At 42.8% G+C, this 20,263-nt stretch overlaps 1 long non-coding RNA gene across 2 annotated transcripts; it reads left to right on the top strand.

The window, feature by feature from the left end:
• Positions 1-657: 657 nt before the first annotated feature.
• LOC120518913 lies at positions 658-19,915 on the top strand. 2 transcript variants are annotated; one of them, XR_005631320.1, is made up of 3 exons: positions 658-2,357; positions 2,799-2,855; positions 19,235-19,915. It is a non-coding gene; the product is annotated as an uncharacterized LOC120518913 (long non-coding RNA). The 2 variants fall into 2 exon arrangements; XR_005631321.1 differs by lacking the exon at positions 19,235-19,915 and adding an exon at positions 6,416-6,723.
• The last annotated feature ends 348 nt before the right edge of the window (positions 19,916-20,263 follow it).

The following is a 20,263-nucleotide window of genomic DNA, read 5'->3' as shown; positions in this document are numbered from 1 at the left end:
AAAATACTTTGTTGTAATACTCTCTCACCTCGGTCTCTCTCCTCTCTCTGCGCCGCTGCACAGCCCCGCCCACCTAGCGTTCTGAAAAGTGTCCTCAGTGAAGGGGGGCAGCCTTTTTGCTGTGTCCCTTCACTGAGTGAGTCTTGCTGCCTGGCTGTCAGACGGCCGCAGCCCGGTAGTGGGCCACAGACCGGGGGTTGGGGACCACTGCTTTAAACGATTAGTAAAGTTAAATTGACACACCCCAAGGTGTGGTGATGAGTGCTGTCCAGTCTCCTGACCAGTCCGTTATGCAGAGTGTGAATGTTCTCCCAGTGTCTGAATGGTGTTTTCTATAGGGAATCCCCGATTTCCTTTCACATACCAAAGACAGACATGTTAGTGTAATTGTCAGATTTAACCAAGCCACTTACAAGCTACTGGGAGGGGGATGTGCCCTAAACTGGTACCTTGTCTGGCTGTGGTTCTCATACTGTGCCCAGTGCGGCCCCACAACCTTGAATTTAATGAGGCATTTAGAAAATGGGTGTGTTGACGCTCCAGCAGTTCAGCTGTTTTAAGCGTTTCAGTTGTTTTTATTTGCCAACTGTAATTATTGGCTAACTAAGAGGATTACAATATGCAACTCATCTCATTACATCTTTGCCTGAAGAAGGGGCCTGAGTTGCCTGAAAAGCTTGCATAGTGTAATCTCTGTTCAGTTAGCCAATAAAAGGGGTCATTTTGCGTGACTTCTCGGTACAACTATAATGTCTAACACGGTACAACACCCTAGTGCTACAGACATAATTTGCCAACTGTAATAAATGTATTAATGCTTTTGTAGTCAATTGAGCCGAAGGGCAATCTCATCTCTTTGCTGTTTACCTGTGCCTAGTGTGTTGTAGAAAACGTCGGAGTTTAAAGTAGCGCCAGGTTAAATGTTTCCATCAGAGTCTCACAGGATGAGTGATCATACCTTCACGTTTGTAGTCCAATACCTAAGCCACCGGAAGTGTAATTTATCAATTACACTTTCATCTAAATTCTAATTCTATAAAAAATATTTACTGTCCAAACACGCTGCAGCCATGCCACTCACAAACCTAGTATCAACATTCTATTATTTTATAAGTGATGATTATACAAACATGTTTTAGGTATAACATAAAACACACAGTCGAACAAAACTCAAGTACACCAGAGTGGCGTGCTTGTAAAATTTTAAATAAATAGCAAGGATGAGTATAGGAAGAACAAAACTAACACAAACTCCTAAACAAAGCCTTGTCTCAGACTAATAAATTAGAAAGTGCGGTTTCCTTACTTTGTTTCCACTCCCAGACTTCAAAAATCAAGGCCCTATTACTCACCCTAACCTCTGTCTTCAAATCTGTCTGGCATCTCCACCTTCCTGGCAGTGGAGCAGTTGCTTCTACAAAATCCACGGGGCTCCCAGGCATGGGCGTCATACTGGGTAGTTGAAAGGGTTAATGATTACCCAGAGCCCACTGGGGTGGGAAGGGGGGCCCTCCTATGAAAAGTTTATTTTCAAGAGGAAGGGGCCTACAGAGTCTGCTTATGTTTAGGGCCCAGATCATAGTGCCTCTTGGTGTCCCCTGAAACCATAAAATAGAAATGGGCCCTTAAATACGCATGGGCCACCTTGATGTTTCTGCTGGTTTAGCTGGGCCTTGTTAGGTTTCTTTTCTTGCCTTATTTTTGCAGCTTTGTTTGCTGTGGTTGTGTTTCTGGGGCTCCCCCGAGAGTTTTGGGGGTTACCAGTTCTGACTAAACACATTAACACTGATCAGTAGTGAAGGTTCCTTGTAATTCATAAGTCCTCTGTTGGGCCCTTTTACTGTACTGTAACTCTGCCTGTGATGTGTTGTTTTCGACCCTGGCAACCTTACATTTTATATAACGTGTACTGTATGTGTTTATATAAAACTTGACACCCTGATGTAATATAAGAGAGTAAACCATTTAAATTCATTAAGTTCATTTTTTACCTTTGGCACCAACTGGGACGGGCATTGCCCAAGATTAGCACAACAGTCTGCAATCTTGATTGTTTTAATTATAATGTTAAAAAAGGGCTGCCCCCTTGAATTCAAACAAGTCTTTCCACTTGTGACTGTTTTGATTACTCACAAAGGCTCGTAGGTTTAATTAACCACACCTGAATACTTGCACTTTGTGTGGCCAAATAAAATACAAGTTAAAAAGAAAGAAAGTGAAACGTAAAGAACCGCAATGTGTGTGAGGTTCAGGGTGAGTCCAGACACATCAACCGAGCTTATGGTTAAGGAAGAAGATAAAAGAAAAAAAAAACCAAAACAGTCTATAAATATCGCAGTTCACAATAAACATTACAGGTAAGTTGTGATCTTTGATCTAAAAGCTAAAACATTTCTTACACCTCAGGATTATTTCTTTGTGCTTTAGCTGGACAGTATGTAGAGCTTTCCTTATACTGTAATCTTGGACTTAATGGAAGAAAGCACATTCTGTAGTTTTTAATGGTATGTGGCGCCTTTCCTATTTGTTTCCATATTTAAGTGAGATGGCATCTTGCATATAAACATTTTTTAAATCTTTTGTTATGCATTCCCTTTCCAAATCTATTTATCAGTCTTATCTCTCTCTAATAATCTTTACCTCTATAATAAAATCTCTTTCCCAAAGAAATGTCATTGTGCAGCTTTCAAATCTTTTTACTTACATTTTTTTGCAGCTTTTGCATTGTTTTTACCCTATTTGTTCTCCCCTAAATAACCACCAGTCTCTTAAACATATTGTCTAATCTTAATTTACAGGTCATTGTCAATATCCACATTCCTGAGGCCTGGAATCTCAACTCGGACTGGCACCATGTAAGTGAAGACTCTCTAAGGTTGATTCCTGCCTAGTGCTGCTAGAGTAGAGGCTGGCACAGTGCACCCCATTAATTTGAATACATTTACATGTATTTGCTTGGCAGACTCTTTTATCCAAAGCAACTTACAAAGAAGTAAACATCACTGAGTAACATTAGGCCGGGCGGCCTGTTTGTTCAGCAAGTGTAGTAGGACAGGTAACAAAAATTGAAGAGATGTGAAGAGAACAACTCATATATTTACAATCATATTATTATAAAACTATTAAACTTAAACAAATTAACTGACGACATAAAATATCACAGAGCAAAGTTTTTATTTTTCTGGTTACAATTTGACAGATAATCACAGAACAGATGGGTCTTTGATTGCTTCTTAAATGCATTAAAGGAGTCGGCAGCCCATTCCAAAAACTAGGAACTACACAGGAAAAGAGTCTGCATTGAGACTTGATACCACACACAGGTGTCATCACCAGACGCTGTTCCCTGGCAGACCCGAGTGGGCTGGCAGGCATATGGCACCTCACCAGTGTCCCCATTTACTCCGGTGCTGACCCATTGACCACTCTGTTGGTGAGCTCCGGGGATTTGAGCTTAATTTGTGCTGCTACAGGGGGCCAATGTAGTGACCTGAAGAGAGGAGTGACGTGCTCATCTCGGGTGGTTAAATACAAGATGGGCTGTTGCATTCTGGACCATCTGCAGTGGCTTGATAGCATGTGCGGGTACTCCTGCCTGGAGCGAGTTACAGTAGTCCAGACAAGACAAGACCCAAGCCTGGACCAGAAGCTGTGTGGCGCACACTGTCAGATAAGGTCTGATCTTGTGGATGTTGTACAGCGTGATTCTGCATGAACGACAAACAGTGGAAATGGGGTCAGAAAAAGATAGCTGCTCATCAATCATGATGGTCCTTCATCCAGGTTGAAATATCAGTAAGACATGCATTGTATTGTCATCAGGAGGGATCGACAGGGTCAGCTGTGTATCGTTTTCTGATAAGAGAAGCCCATGTGATTGAATGATGGAGACCAGTAAGGTGGGGTACAGACAGAAGAGTGGAGGACTCAGCACTGATCCTTGGGGTACACCAGTGCATGTCTGGTGTGCCTTTGACAACTTTCTTCACCAGAGCACACTGTCGGAGTCCCAGGGGACTCAAACCATCTGAGAGCAGTCCCAGCAATGCCAATGTTCAAGAGGATGGCAAGAAGGATGTCTTGCTTGACCATGTCAAGGGCAGAAGAAAGATCTAGTAGGATCACGACCAATGGCATGTTGGTAGCTCCAGCAAGTCGTAGCTGGTCAACCACAGTCGGAAGAGCCGTCTCAGTCGAGTGGTTCCTCTTGAAGCCGAACTGGTTGGTATCGAGGAATCCATTCTGTACAAGTAAGGAAGGAAGAGACCTGGTTAGAAAGGAAAGGAGAAAGAAAGGCCTGTGATTGTTAACTTGGGGTGAATCGAGTGTCGGTTTTTTAAGAATGAATGGGCTTCTTGTAGCACAAGACTGGACAATAAAGGTAAAAACTTTAGGTCAACATGTATGTCTCTGTAAAATAACACATTTTTGCTCTATAATTGCCTTCAAGTACTGCAGTAAAATGTTGCGATGTGTGAAATCCTTTTTCCTGAAAATTGTTGTGTGCATCCTTTAAATGAATGAACCCTTCTCATTGCCCTTTGATAGGCCGATGTCCCCTTTTTACTGGTGGACTGTCATGACTGCCCGCAAAGGCCCTGGCATCCCGAAATGAATGAAGTCAATAAAAAGAATGTTTATACATGCAATGTGGCTCAGTACAGTCACCATTTATCACATAATATCTTCTAACCTGCCTAATTTAATTCCAAGTCTTGAGGAGTTGGTTGCTATCCCATCAGGATCAGTGGCAGGGCAGGAACAAGACATTGGCAGGGCAAAGGCCCACCACAGCGACCACCAAAAAGGCATTTTCTATCAAAGTATTTGCATTATGGTTGTAGATGTGCTTCTCTTTTTCTTTGTCTGTCTGGAAAATATCACTTTTAGTTGAGCTTTTTCATTTTACGTTGTTAGTTTTGATTCACAAGCTACACGGTATTTTGCCTTGGATGTCAAAAAGAGATTCCTTCTCTTTAAAATCTATGAACTGTGAGTACAACATAAATTCAGTAGACACTTTATTGCTGTGAGACTCTTGACACAAATAACTCATTTTGAGAAGCACAGCTTTACATTGTTTTACAAAGGATGGTATGAAGTCATAAATTGTTGGCTAATTCTTTAAAATAGAACAAATAACTGTTTAGAAGAACAATCCATAAAAATGATTAAATCTACCTAAAGTGATATAATCGTGACCACAAGGCGGCGCCACAGATCCCCAAACTACACAAACAGTAAAGCCCCACATGTTAACAGGGTAAGATCTTCTTCTTTCAGCTGCAGTCGCCACAGTGGATCATCTTCTTCCATATCTTCCTGTCCTCATCATCTTGCTCTGTCACCCCTGTCACCTGCATGTCCTTTCTCACCACATCCATAAACCTTCTCTTAGGCCTTTCTCGTTTCCTCTTCCCTGGCAGCTCTATCCCTAACATCCTTCTCCCAATATACCCAGCATCTCTCCTGTGCACATGTCCAAACCATCACAATCTCACCTCTCTGACTTTGTCTCCTAACCGTCCAACTTGAGCTGACCCTCTAATGCCCTCATTTCTTATTCTGTCCATCCTCGTCACACCAAATCTTAGCATCTTTAACTCTGCCACCTCCAGCTCTGTCTCCTGTGCCACCGTCTCCAGCCCATATAACATAGCTGGTCTCACTACCGTCCTGTAGACCTTCCCTTTCACTCTTGCTGATACCCGTCTGTCACAAGTCACTCCTGACACTCTTCTCCACCCACTCCACCCTGCCTGCACTCTTTTTTTTTTCACTTCTCTTCCACGATCCCCATTACTCTGTACTGTTGTGGGAAATAAGTTATAAATTACCGCTAAATTATTTACTGAGGAGGTTATTAATAGTGATAAGAGTTGAGCGGACTTAACATCTGTGGTAAAGAACTACTTTAAGAAGTTTACTGAGTCCTCATTCAAGTGCTTCCTTCCTTCACGGCTTGATGGTTTATAAAAACTTTGATGGTTTGGAGAGATGCCATCAGAGCAAATAACAAATCAAAAAAAAAAATGCATTGGCAGTCCTTGAGTGTTCATGTGATGCAGCAGCGGGGTCTTCATGTTCACTCTACATTGCCATTGGAAGCTGCCTCATGTTTCAAACTCACTTAAAAGCCGTGGGGAGGCAGCAGAGGGCAGAGCGGGCGTAACACTGCCAGGTCACATGACATGGTGGTCTTTGAGACGTGGGAAAGAAGACTCTCCTAGGCCGTGGCTAGAAATGAAGTTAGCTTGTTACCAGTGCAGTATTAATAACACAAAGAGAGAATATTTAACAAGGTATTTAGGGATTTATCACATTAAATTTGACATGTAATTTAAAGCACAAATATGAAATGCTTTAATTCTAGGTGACTGGTGTGTGTTTTATTTTTTATTTTTTTTTATTGCAGCTCTCCACTATACTTTGGTAAACTTGCCACATGCCCTCGTCTGCAGCATGGCACAGGTGAAGGTTAAGTCGCACTATGCCACTTATTAGAGAAGGAAACATCATCTAACAGGACAATTCAGTAATCAGGCAGGAGAAAAGCTCTTCATGATATCTTTTAATGACTCCTCGGCAAAATGCCTTGGAAGGAGCATTCATCAAAAACTGCCCGTTACAGCCCGGTCAGAATGACCAGAACGGTCCGAGAAACAAAGGATATAGAGGTTCATTTTCTAAACTGTTGAATTTACATACAGCGTCAATCAATGCATACATTTTACTCTGGTTGGTTTACACCCAAATGATTTATATAAAATAAAAGTCTATTACATCATATTCTGGTTCTTCTTATACCTTTTGAGATGAGCCACCAGCCTTGAAATTTCTGTGCATATAACAAGTGTCCATTCTCGCTTATAGGACATCCTCAACCTTTCTTCTGGTACATTCTTTATTTACTTGACCATCTCAGTCTTTTCCTAAATCAATTCTTCTATTTCAGTGTACATTTTGTTGTTCCTGTGGTGGGCTGGCGCCCTGCCCGGGGTTTGTTTCCTGCCTTGCTCCCCATGTTGGCTGGGATTGGCTCCAGCAGACCCCCCCTGACCCTGTAGTTAGGATATAGCGGGTTGGGTAATGGATGGATGGATACATTTTGTTGTTCACTTGACCTTTATTTAGTTTCCCCCTTATGCTATTTCTTTAAGATGAATGCTGTGTTACACTAAAATGATTCTTCCACAGTGTGTGTGTATGTGGTGTGTGTGTGTGTGTAAAAGATGGATTCCATTGTTGAAATTTGGGTGACATTTGCCCATTCCAAAATGAATGTGGCAGTCCATTATCCAACCTGCTATATCCTAACTACAGGGTCACGGGGGTCTGCTGGAGCCAATCCCAGCCAGCACGGGGGTAGTATTTTTTCTTTTTTTTTCTTTTACTTTTTAATAATTTTCAGCCTGATTTTCACTCTGCTTTACTGGGCATGAAAACCTGCAGCCACAGCAGGTCCTCGGGACTGAGTTTGGGAACTGGTGGCCTGAACAAATAACATCATTTGTGATACAACACACAAATCACCCTGAGCATCTGGACAGAGAGCTCAACTGAAAGAAGCGTCAGACGCCTTCCTGAACAGATGAGTTTTAAGTTGCCTTTTAAAAGACTGAATGGAGTCCGCTGATCTCATTAATTTCGGGAGGTCATTGAAAAGTCAGGGCGCTATACACCTGAAGGCCCTGCAGTCACCCACAGAGTGCGGGTTAGGGTGGGTTAGGGTGGGGCACAGAATCGGAGAATCTTAGTGGGCGAACAGGAGAAGAGCGATGGAGAAGGTCACTGACGTAGTCCGGTGTGAGTCCATTTAAAGCTTTGTAGGTCATTAATAGAATTTTATATTCAATCCTGTAAGATCTGGGGAGCCAGGGGAGGTGAAGCAGGATGGCTGTGTTTGCTGCTGTTGATTTGTGTCAGGACTCTTGCAGCAGAGTTTTGAATCGGCTCGAGCTGTGATTAGAAGGGACACCTGTCAGTAGGGAGTTACGAGTAATCGAAGCAGGATGTGATAAAAGCAGGACAAGTTTCTCGGCATTAGAAAAGGAGAGGAATGAGCGAACACGGCATGTGTTACGGAGGGGAAAGTAAGAAAGTTTCTTAATGTGAATTTAAGTGGGTGGAATAAGAAAGGTAGGAATCAAAAATGACACAGAGATTCCTTTCATCAGAAGAAGATCTGACGAGATCATCGTCAACAGTGACTGAGAAGGAGCTCATTTGTGCTTTAGTGCCAATTTGAAGGAGTTCAGTTCTGTTGCAATTTAAATTTAAGGAGTTCTGCTCCATTCAGGTTTTAATTTCACCGAGGCAAGTTCTGAGCCCAGAAAGCCCTGACGAAGTTTCACTTTTAACATTGAAGGAGAGTTGAGTATCATCTACATAAAAATGGCCTCAGCTATTCATAGAGATGTCTTTACAGACTTTCTCATCTGGCTGTTTTGTATGAAGAGGAGGCATATCATATACACTCACCTAAAGGATTATTAGGAACACCTGTTCAATTTCTCATGAATGTAATTATCTAATCAACCAATCACATGGCAGTTGCTTCAATGCATTTAGGGGTGTGGTCCTGGTCAAGACAATCTCCTGAACTCCAAACTGAATGTCAGAATGGCAAAGAAAGGTGATTTAAGCAATTTGGAGCGTGGCATGGTTGTTGGTGCTAGACGGGCCGGTCTGAGTATTTCACAATCTGCTCTGTTTCTGGGATTTTCACGCACAACCATTTCTAGGGTTTACAAAGAATGGTGTGAAAAGGGAAAAACATCCAGTATGCGGCAGTCCTGTGGGAAAATGCCTTGTTGATGCTAGAGGTCAGAGGAGAATGAATGGGCCGACTGATTCAAGCTGATAGAAGAGCAACTTTGACTGAAATAACCACTCGTTACAACCGAGGTATGCAGCAAAGCATTTGTGAAGCCACAACACGCACAACCTTGAGGCGGATGGGCTACAACAGCAGAAGACCCCACCGGGTACCACTCATCTCCACTACAAATAGGAAAAAGAGGCTACAATTTGCACGAGCTCACCAAAATTGGACAGTTGAAGACTGGAGAAATGTTGCCTGGTCTGATGAGTCTCGATTTCTGTTGAGACATTCAAATGGTAGAGTCAGAATTTGGCGTAAACAGAGTAAGAACATGGATCCATCATGCCTTGTTACCACTGTGCAGGCTGCTGGTGGTGGTGTAATGGTGTGGGGGATGTTTTCTTGGCACACTTTAGGCCCCTTAGTGCCAATTGGGCATCGTTTAAATGCCAAGGGCTACCTGAGCATTGTTTCTGACCATGTCCATCCCTTCATGACCACCATGTACCCATCCTCTGATGGCTACTTCCAGCAGGATAATGCACCATGTCACAAAGCTTGAATCATTTCAAATTGGTTTCTTGAACATGACAATGAGTTCACAGTACTAAAATGGTCCCCACAGTCACCAGATCTCAACCCAATAGAGCATCTTTGGGATGTGGTGGAACGGGAGCTTCGTGCCCTGGATGTGCATCCCACAAATCTCCATCAACTGCAAGATGCTATCCTATCAATATGGGCCAACATTTGTAAAGAATGCTTTCAGCACCTTGTTGAATCAATGCCACGTAGAATTAAGGCAGTTCTGAAGGCGAAAGGGGGTCAAACACCGGATTAGTATGGTGGTCCTAATAATCCTTTAGGTGAGTGTATATCTGTCGCGTCAACAAGTGGTTTATGTGCCACACGTCTCTGCCCTGGAATGAAACGCTTATGGAGCAGCCAGTTGTTATTAATGTAACGAGACTCCTCTGACTGGCAAATGAAACATCATTCCTGGTATAGCAGTGCCACGACTCGTACAACACCGCTGATATTTTTAATGCATTTTGTTAAAGTAAATTGCACGTGTCGTTCTGTATAATCTGATGATTTAATACGAGCATAGAGCAGCTCAAATGACGAGTGCAATAAACTGCAGGGCTGGCCATGAATGTCCGTTTTTTGTTTCTTTTTTCCCCGTTAGCAGCACACTTGCCTAAGTGGCGTCCTTGCACACGACTGTTTAAACCTGCCAAACAGAACAAATGCTCCACACTGCTGTTTTCTTACAGCTGACATTCTTCATGAAAACCAGCTGCACAGATGACATTCTACTTGGCATGTCTTGTCGTGCATAATCGGCAGCCTCTCTATGGCGTATGCTTCATGTGTTCTCAGTCTGCTTTATGTCACAAAAATTAAAAAAGAGCCACAGAAAGGTGTGTATATTATTCCCTGGCTGCAAAATGATTTGTACTGCTGTGTAAATTATGATATTATTTATCTGGACTTTCAGAAAGCATTTGATAAGGTGCCACCTGAGAGGTTGGGCATCAGATTACAAGAAGTGGCAGTTCAGGGCGATATTTTTTTTTTTAGATGGGTACAGAATTGGCTCAGACACAGGAAGTAGAGGATGATGGTGCGAGGGGTGTTAAAGAGTGGGTGACCAGCATGGGTTAGTGTTATTTTTAATATTTATAAATGATTTAGATAGGAATATAAGTAGCAAGCTGGTTAAATTTGCTGATGATACCAAGATAGGAGGATTAGCAGATCATTTGGAATCCGTTATATCATCACAGACGGACTTGGACAGCAGACAGGCTTGAGCAGAGTTGTGGCGGATGAAGTTTAATGTCAGTAAATGTAAAGAATTACACATAGGAAGTAAAAATGTGAGGTTTGAATACACAATGGGCGGTCGGAATATCGAGAGTCCACCTTATGAGAAGGATTTAGGAGTCGCAGTGGACTCTAAGCTATCGACTTCCCGACTGAAGCCATGAAGAAGGCTAACAGAATGTCAGGTTATATAGCGCCTTGACGTGTGGAGTACAAGTCACAGGAGGGTCTGCTCAACATTTATAACACACTGGTGAGGCCTCATCTGGAGTCCTGAGTGCAGTTTATGACTCCATAAAGACAAAGCAGCACAAGAGAAGGTCCAGAGAAGAGCGACTCGGCTGATTCAGGGCTACAGGGGTTGAGTTTTGAGGAAAAATTAAAAGAGCTGAGGCTTTACAATTTAAACAAAAGAAGATTCAGAGGAGACCTGACTAAGGTGTTTAAGATGATGAAGTGAATTAGTCCAGCTGTGGTGGGCTGGCGCCCTGCCTGGGGTTTGTTTCCTGCCTTGTGCCCTGTGTTGGCTGGGATTGGCTCCAGCAGACCCCCCGTGACCCTGTAGTTAGGATATAGTGGGTTGGATAATGGATGGATGGATGGAATTAGTCCAGTGGATCGAGACGGTGACTTTAAAAATGAGTTCATCAAGAACACGGGGACACAGTTGGAAACTTGTTAAGAGTAAATTTCACACAAACATTAAGAAGTTTTTCTTTACACAAAGAATGACAGACACTTGGAATAAGCGACCAACTAGTGTGGTAGACAGTAAGATGTTAGGGACTTTCAAAGCTCGACTTGATGTTTTCTTGGAAGACCTCCCTGTAGACGCCTTTAGAGTGGGGCTTGATAAGGAATGTACTGCTCGAGTAAACTTTTGACTTTTAAGATGCGTTTTTCAGGGAAATGCTGACAGGAGGAGCGTTGAATGTGACGCTCTTGTTTTAAATAATCCTGCATGGCTCTTGCAGTGCGAAACTCGCACAATGTAAAATGAAGATCCATTTCATGTAATGGCCGCCGGAATGTCCTTGCGTGTTTTAATTTCCTGTGCCTAACTCGGAGGATTGGAGAGGCAGTTAGCACTTCAAAGGCAGGGTGCTGTTTGTTCTCGGTACGCTAGTTTTAATTTCCTCTCTTAACTTGCCATGACTTTATTAATAATACACATTCAAATGAAGTATCTCTCTTTATGCAGGAAAGGAAGATAAACAGGGAAGAATTTAAGTTTAAATTTCACATGTGCTTGATCGGAAAACAGGTTTTCCGTTTTTTATGTGCCCAAAAAACAACTCATAGATAGATACTTTATTAATCCCAAGGGGAAATTCACAAACGCATGCCTTTCTGAATAGTTTATTTCTTTTAAGGTCGGATTGAAGAGCACAAAAGAGCACTTTATCACGCACAATAGAGTCCATGCCATCTTCTGACACAAGAATTTGGGTTGGATTATTCATTGACTAATTAGTCTCGCCTGGTCACGGCTTGTCGTTGGCAGTAGCAGTGGATTGGTTTTCCAACACTTTTTTTTTTTTATTATTAAATATCTGGACAAGGACAACAAAGATGAAAATGTCAAAGGAGGGTGTGGATTTTTAAACTTCTTACTAAGACCAATTCTTATTGGTTTTGCAGCTTTAGTATGGACATTAGGTTCTGTAATATATTGCAATTTATTACTATTATTATTATTATAAGGTCAGTAGATGGACTGGGAGAGCGTGGGGGGGTCGTGAGGTCGCTGGAAAACGGCGTGTGGTGGTCCCGATATCTGCAAAAGGACGAAGGTCCAAGTCTTTAGATTCCCGGTACTTCCTGTCTTGCTATATGGTTGCGAAAAACATGGACGCCATCCAGTGACCTAAGGCTGGACTCCTGTGTCTCTTCGGGGAGTCCTTGTGTCCCGCTGGTTTGACTTTGTGTTGCTCACAGATTCCCGAATGAGGCACATGACCTGCATTGTGAAGGAGCGTCAATTACGGCACTACGGCCATGTGGTACGATTTCCTTGAGAGTGACTCGGCTCACAGGACCCTCATCGCTGAGGACCCAAGCGGCTGGACCAGAAAAAGGGGACGCCCACGTAACACCTGGCTGCATCAAATAGAGGGTCAGTTCCAGTGTCTTGGGACGGGACCGCGGTGTGTGTGTGTGGGGTGTGTGTGTTGCTAGCCAGGATCCCGAGCTGTTTCGTCGTGTGGTGGATGCAGCACCGCGCTGTACCAGTGCAGGCTCCCCAACCTGACCTGGTTATTGTTGTTATTATTTTTATTAATAAGTGACATAATAATAAATTACAATTACAATTAATAAATGACATTTTAACCCTTGTTCTTTATCTCTTAGCACAAGGGTTCTCAAACCTGACCTGCTACTGTTACTTTCTTCCTCCTTTCAGTGTCACATTTACATCTGTTCCTTCTATTAAGGTGTTGTCACATTTTGGCACAACTATCTAATTTTTTTGTACCTGTAGACACCATAAACGTGTACCGGTCGACACTGCACTGTCTTCGTTTGGACCACAGTCTGTCACACTGGCACCCATCACTAAGCTCCTATCTCCTCACTAAGGTCCATTCATGCTGGCCCATAATAAATTGTGCTCTGTGGGTGACAGACCCTTCAGCTCTACGGCTCCCAGACTTTGGATTGGCCCCCCTAAATTACTGAGGTCAGCCGACTCAATTCACTCTTTTAAAAAAGCAACTTAAAAACATTTGTTCAGGAAGTCGTTTAACTTACTCTGACGTTCTGACCCTCCCTGTCCAGCTGCTCACAAAGTTGTGTTTATATCATACATTCTGTTATTTTCTTACAGTTTTCTTGAAGTATTTTATTTTTTTATTCTGTTTTTTTTTTTTTTGCCCCTTAATAATAATCCATCCATCCATCCATTGTCCAACCCGCTCTATCCTAACTACAGGGTCACGGGGTCTGCTGGAGCCAATCCCAGCCAACACAGGGCACAAGGCAGGAAACAAACCCCGGGTAGGGTGCCAGCCCACCTCAGTATAATAATAATAATACAATTTATTTATATAGCGCCTTTCCCATGCTCAAGGCACTTATGCTAGTTCAGAGCTTTGTGTTTTGTGAAGTTATCTTTTTATGGTGCGTTTTATGCTGATATTAGTTTTGTTTTTCTGTTTTTTTCCTGATATTCATATTTCTGAAGCGTTTTAAACTTGAGAAAGACACAATAGAAATACAAAGTATGAGCATTTTTATTATTAGGGAGAGTGAATGGAAGCCTGAAATATTATTCAGAACACTAGGGGGCAGCATACAGGCTTAAAAGAAGGCTGGAGGGGATCAGCTGGTATGAACCACGGACTTGCATTCCTGTTGGGAGTGCCCGCCTGCCCGCCTGTCATGATGGTGTTGTTCCTCCAGGGGGCACTAGAAGCTACTTCATAGATAAAGTTATAAAGTTTGTAGGCAAAGAATAATCTGTGGGCTTTCAACCGGACACTCATTTCAAAGTCTACATTTATATCAGGCAGGCAGGCGGGTAGGTAGAAAAGTGAAAGAGGTGGGCAGAGATTAAGAACGGGATGTAAAATTTGTTGTAGCCACCTGACTAACAAGGAGTTGCCCCACTGAATAGCCAGGACCAGCACACATAGCAATGGTTTCACACATACAGTATATCAATATAAAATGTCTGTTGCTATGTGCTGTGGCTGCTGTTGGCGCATGTTTGACGTCTCTGGGGGTGTCTCGATATCTATCTATCTATGCAAGTTAGAATGTCACTGTGCTTTCTGTATGTTCTTGAAGTGGTGTTATTTTTCTGTATTCCTCTTGGCATTGCTTGTTTTGCAAGGTTAGCTGGTCCTTGCTGAATCAGAGGCATGGCACAAAGTCACCAGTGGATTGCGAGGCACACCGTCCCACCCCGGACCACCTAAACTACACATCTGTCATATATTTCTGCATTCAGAGGCCATGCAAACTGCACAGAGGGAGTGACAACAACAACATTTATTTCTATAGCACATTTTCATACAATAAGCTCAAAGTGCTTTACATGATGAAGAAAAGAGAAAAAAGGACAAAGTAAGACTTAAAATAAGAGAACATTAATTAACATAAAATAAAAGTAAGGTGGTCTGATGGCCAGGGAGGGCAGAAAAAACAAAAAAACTCCAGAGGGCTGGAGAAAAAATAAAATCTGCAGGGGTTCCCAGGCCATGAGACCACCCAGCCACCTTTAGGCATTCTACCTAATATCAGTGACCTCAGTCACTCCTCATGGTATCCACGGTTCTCATGGAAGGACTTGGTGATGACGGTCATGAGGACTTCTGGCCTTTAATCCATCAATGTAGGGACATCACGGTCCTTTGATCAGGTGGTGGTGGCGCAGGTCGCCACCACAGAAAACCGGATAAAGAACAGAAGAGAGAGTAGGGGTCAGTACGGATGTTAAAGCCACCATGAATTGTAATAATAATTAATTGAATATACAGAGCATCAGGATTAAACTAAGATGAAGTTATCAGAGAGCCATGTTACAGTAATGAGTTTTCAGCAGTTTTTTAAATTGCTCCACTGTATCAGCCTGGTGAGTTTCTATTGGCAGGCTGTTCCAGATTTGAGGTGCCTAACAGCAGAAGGCCAGCCTCACCACTTCTTTTAAGTTTCGCTCTTGGAATTCTAAGCAGACACTCATTTGAACATCTAAGGTTACGATTTGGAGTGTAAGGTGTCAGACATTCTGAGGTATAAGATGGAGCAGATTATTGAAGGCTTTGTAAACCATAAGCAGGATTTTAAAGTCAGTTCTGAAAGACACAGGTGGCCAGTGTAGTGACCTCAAAATTGGAAAAATGGGCTTGGATTTTCTTTTCCTAGTTAGGATTCTAGCAGCTCCATTCTCCACTAATTGCAATCGATTGATGTCTTTTTTGGTGGTCCTGAGAGGAGTGCGTTACAGTAATCTAGTCGACTGAAAACAAAAGCGTGAACTAATTTCTCGGCATCTTTCAATGACATAAGAGGTCTAACTTTTGCTGTGGAAAAATGCTGTCCTAGTGGTCTGATTAATATGCGATTTAAAATTCAGGTCAGAGTCAATAGTTACCCCTAAATTCTTTACCTCCGTCTTGACTTTTAAACCTAATGGATCAAGTTTATTTCTAATAACCTCATTATATCCATTATTGCCAATCATTAAAATTTCAGTTTTCTCTTTATTTAGCTTGAGAAAATGACTCCTCGTCCACTCAAACACAAGTAAGACATTGTGTTAGTAAATTAAGAGAGTTGGGGTCAAATACAGCTGCATGTCATCAGCATAGCTGTGGTAACTCACGTTATGCCCCGAGATAATCTGACCTAACGGAAGCACGTAGATTGAAAAGAGCAGCAGACCCAGGAGAGAGCCTTGTGGACCACCATATAGAATATCAGGGGTCTTTGATGTAAAATTACCACAACTAACAAAGAATTTTCTACCTGCCAGATAGGATTCAAACCAATTTAAGACATTACCAGAGAGGCCCACCCATTGACTAAGGTGATTTCTAAGAATATTGTGATCGGAGGCAGGAGCTGAACCCAAGTCCCCACAGTGCAAAGGTAGAAGCTCAAATTCCAGTTTGACCAAGTTGTTAAGTTATGAATCTGTAAATTAATTTCTGTTTTTTGAATGACTTTTGTATTCAGTGTAAAAAAAGTTAAAATTGACCTTAACTCTTTTTAGGGCGGGGCAGAGGGCGATAAAAGCTGTAAACGTCAACAGAACTCATCACTACGTTAAGGGCAGGCCCTCTTTGCTAGGAGGATTGTTAGACTCGTTGACTTGACTTCGAATCCCCTGCGTGTGCGTGAGCAGCATGGAGTAAACAACGTCTAGAATGGCATCGACATCGGGCGAGACAGGGAGGCGAATGCGCAAAAACTAAATATGCTGTGCATATAATGCTTTTGTTTTTTGTGTTATTACTCAATTGGATTCTGACTTATTGAGCAGAAATTTTGTTGCAAGTAGTCTAGAAATTAAAACTGATCAGATCTCCAGCTGGTCGTGTAGCTGATGCGTCTACAGGCGTCATTCACCCTCGGACGATTACACAGACATCAATCCGTGGGAGGCAAGCTGGCTACTGGACTTCACCAAAGCGCGGCGCATGCTAGTGAGCACGACGGATTAGCAGCCATTCGACTACTCCAAGTTCGTTTTAACATTAAGTGCCTTTCAGCTTATGAGTGAGGAGACAAACGGGTATGTAATAAGTATGGGGATTAACATACTGTAGGGGCTCATGGAACATAACATTTGTCATTAATACAGTCATATGAAAAAGTTTGGGACCCCCTCTTAATTATTTGGAATTTTGTTTCTCATTGGCTGAGCTTTCAAAGTAGCAACTTTCTTTTAATATCTGACCTGCCTTATGGACACAGTAGTATTTCAGCAGTGACATTAAATTTATTGGATTAACAGAAAATATGCAATATGCATCATAAAAAATTAGAGAGGTGCATAAGTGTGGGCACCCAACAGAGATATGACATCAATACTTAGTTGAGTCTCCTTTTGCTCCTTTGAGCCTCTCGACGCCTCCTGTAGCCTTTGATGAGTGTCTGGATTCTGGATGGAGGTATTTCTCACCATTCTTCATACAAAATCTCTCCAGTTCAGTTACATTTGATGGACAGCCTGTTTCAAATCATCCCATAGATTTTCGATGATATTCAAGTCAGGGGACTGTGACGGCCATTCCAGAACATTGTACTTCTCCCTCTGCATGAATGCCTTTGTAGATTTCAAACTGTGTTTTGGTGTCATTGTCTTGTTGGAATATCCAACCCCTGCGTAACTTCAACTTTGTGACTGATGCTTGAACATTATCCTGAAGAATTTGTTGATATTGGGTTGAATTCATCCGACCCTCGACTTTAACAAAGGCCCCAGTCCCTGAACTAGCCACACAGCCCCACAGCATGATGGAACCTCCACCAAATTTGACAGTAGGTAGCAGGTGTTTTTCTTGGAAGGCGTTGTTCTTCTTCCGCCATACAAAGTGCTTTTTGTGATGACCAAATAACTCAATTTTTGTCTCATCAGTCCAAAGCACTTTGTTCCTAAATGAATCTGGCTTGTGTAAATGGGCAGTTGCATACAACAAGTGACTCTGTTTGTGGCGTGAGTGCAGAAAGGGCTTCTCTCTCATCACTCTGCCATACTGATGTTCTTTGTGCAAATTGTGCTGAATTGTAGAACGATGTACAGATACACCATCTGCAGCGAGATGTTCTTGCAGGTCTTTGGAGGTGATCTGTGGGTTGTCTGTAACCATTCTCACAATCCTGCTCATATGCCGCTCCTGTATTTTTCTTGGCCTGCCAGACCTGTTGGTTTAACAGCAACTGTGCCTGTGGCCTTCCATTTCCTGATTCCATTCCTCACAGTTGAAACTGACAGTTTAAATCTCTGAGATGGCTTTTTGTAGCCTTCCTCTAAACCATCAGACTGAACAATCTTTGTTTTCAGATCTTTTGAGAGTTGCTTTGAGGATCCCATGCTGTCTGTCACTCTTCAGAGGAGAGTCAAAGGGAAGGAAGCACAACTTTCAACTGACCACCTTAAATACCGTTATATCTCATGATTGGACACTCCTGTCTATGAAGTTCAAGGATTCACGAGCTCATCCAACCAAGTAATCAGCGTTGAGCAGTGACAGGCATTCAAATCAGCAAAATGACAAGGGGACCCACATTTGTGCACAGCCAGTTTTTCACATTTGATTTAATTTCATACAACTAAATACTGCGTCACTAAAAATCTTTGTTCTGAAAACACCGCAGTACTCAGATGTTCCTAGGAAATGAAAGACATACCACTGTTATCTTTCTGGTTGAAAGGAGAGTCAATTATTATGCAGGCTGAGAGGGGTTCCCAAACTTTTTCATAGGACTGTAAGTATTTTATGTTGATTTATATGATAAACTATTGCTTTGTGTGCTTTTTAGAAAAGTGAGTTTTCAGCAAAAATATTCAGTCCTGGGACAAAATGGAGCAGTAGGGGAGCACACTGTGTGAATGTGAGCTGTGGAAACCTCAGATAACAGAAGGCACTCCTTCATATTAGAGATTAGGTAGGACCCTGATGTCCCCTCAGGGTGTGCGTCCCACATGTCCAGCGTCGTATGACCAAATGTTTCTTTCAAAAGGAAAGTGCGGCCACAATGCAAATAAACTAAACGGGAGAGACGTTAGCAGATGGGTCAGGAGGAAACAGTTGAAGCAGTGGGAACCTCAACACGGACCCTCCTCCCCCCATAGACAGCGCTTCCTGAGACCACTGCAGTTGTCCTCTAGGGAACAGTAAGTGGAGGAAATATTCATTTAAAGGCCGCCATAAGGAAGCAGCTAGTGAACTGTTCACTGAGATGGTGTGGGGGGGAGAATGTTTATTGAGATGCCTGGAGGAGTCCGACTGATTTCCATCCCCACATGGGCCCCCGTCGTGAAGGTCTTGTGCTCTTCTGGCTTTCATTAGGACTGAATTCACATACGTGCAATCTTCTGGTGTTTTCTGACAGACGTATTTGTCATTGCAGATGACGGAGAATACAAAGGGAGCCAAATCCGTGAAATCTACCGAAGGTTTGTGCCTGCTGTCCACATCACGAGAGACGGGTTTGAGATGTTTATGGAGGACATCTGGTGTGTACGGTTTATGCTTTAAATTACAAACAAAACAAAAGTGGCACGATGGTCTGTGCTGCTTCCTAACATCACATTCAAATCCCAGCCTGATCTCTTTCTTCCTTCATACACCCATGGAATTTTCCCAGGAATCGCATTTCCTCCCACGTGCCAAAGATGTGCATGTTAGCCAAGGTGGCAGTTCTTCATTGGTTTGGAAATTGTGAAGGCCTGAAGAAAGGCAGAGTCTATCCTGGCAGCATCAAGTACAAGGTAGGATGCAACCCGGGTTGGCTTGCCAGTCAGTTACTGGGCACACTCCGACACACAGTGACAATTCCATTGAGACGCGGCGTGTCTTTGGGATGTGGGAGAAAACCGACAGGAATACAAAGAGGATACACCACCTCCGTCTTGCTGTGTGAATCTACTGAAATACGTGTATACATCTGCCAACGTGTTTTATTTTAGAACTGAGAGGTGCATTTAATCTGGTGTAGACATGTCCGATGTATGGAAGTCCAGTTTTGGAGTAAAACAAACACATTGACACGCACATGTGCATGGCAGGCAGCTAAAGGGCTCAAAAGAAGGTCATTCCATGCCGGACCAGGTGGTGGCAGAGTGCACTAATCCTTTCTCTTTTCTCCCTGCAGACCAAACATGGGAAATGCCGCCTGGGCCTGATGACCTCACTTCTGGTTCCGGGGACTGATGACATCACTTCCAGTTATGGGCCCGATGATGTCACTTCCTGTTTGTTTTTTTTTTTTTTTGGTGGGGTTGGGGTGTTAGCCTGATTACATCACTTCCGGCTATGTCACTTCCATTTACGGGTGCCCCAATGACGTCACTTCCGGTTGCAGGGCACGATGACATCATTTTCCCCTGCCCGACATGTTCCTTCTGCCAGTTCTGTTCTGTTTTGGATTCTTGTCTGT

The sequence above is a fragment of the Polypterus senegalus genome, chromosome 18 (genome assembly GCF_016835505.1).
Source record: "Polypterus senegalus isolate Bchr_013 chromosome 18, ASM1683550v1, whole genome shotgun sequence".
In the NCBI taxonomy this organism is placed as follows: Eukaryota; Metazoa; Chordata; class Cladistia; order Polypteriformes; family Polypteridae; genus Polypterus; species Polypterus senegalus.
Note: the sequence above shows the minus strand (reverse complement) of the source record. Positions and strands in the feature narration are given on the sequence as shown.